The sequence below is a fragment of the Bos indicus genome, chromosome 2 (genome assembly GCF_029378745.1).
Source record: "Bos indicus isolate NIAB-ARS_2022 breed Sahiwal x Tharparkar chromosome 2, NIAB-ARS_B.indTharparkar_mat_pri_1.0, whole genome shotgun sequence".
Lineage (NCBI taxonomy): Eukaryota > Metazoa > Chordata > Mammalia > Artiodactyla > Bovidae > Bos > Bos indicus.
Genome location: NC_091761.1, coordinates 106,221,974 through 106,222,441, shown reverse-complemented (window position 1 = coordinate 106,222,441; position 468 = coordinate 106,221,974).

Sequence of the window (468 nt, the reverse complement as noted above, 5' to 3'; positions counted from 1 at the left end):
GCGGCCCCGCGGCGCCATTTCCGCTTCGACCCCTCGTGCACGCGCACGCAATCGCGCCGGGCAGGGGGCGGGGTGGAGATGTAGTGGGTGGTGGTGCCGCGCTTGCGCACGCGCGATACCGGTAGTCCCAGCTCCTCTTCACTAGTATCCCTACCGTCTCCCGGCCTGCTGTAGTTCCCCGAGGTCCACCTGGCGGTCCGGTCCCGTACTCCCCAAAGGTTAACTTACACTCTTCCGGTCTTGTAATTTCAGAGACCTTGCAAGAAGCTCGCACGTGTCATCTCCCAGCCAGCTTCTTTGCTCTCAGCCTGTCAGTGACCCTTCCTCGTGCCACACCAATGGCTGTCCAGCGGCACTGTCGCTCATTGATTTCACCAAATGTGTAGTGGGCTCTTGCTCTGCGGGGAATACAGTGAAACACATGAGGTCCCGCCCTCGAGGAGCTTATAGTCTGGTGAAGGAAACGGA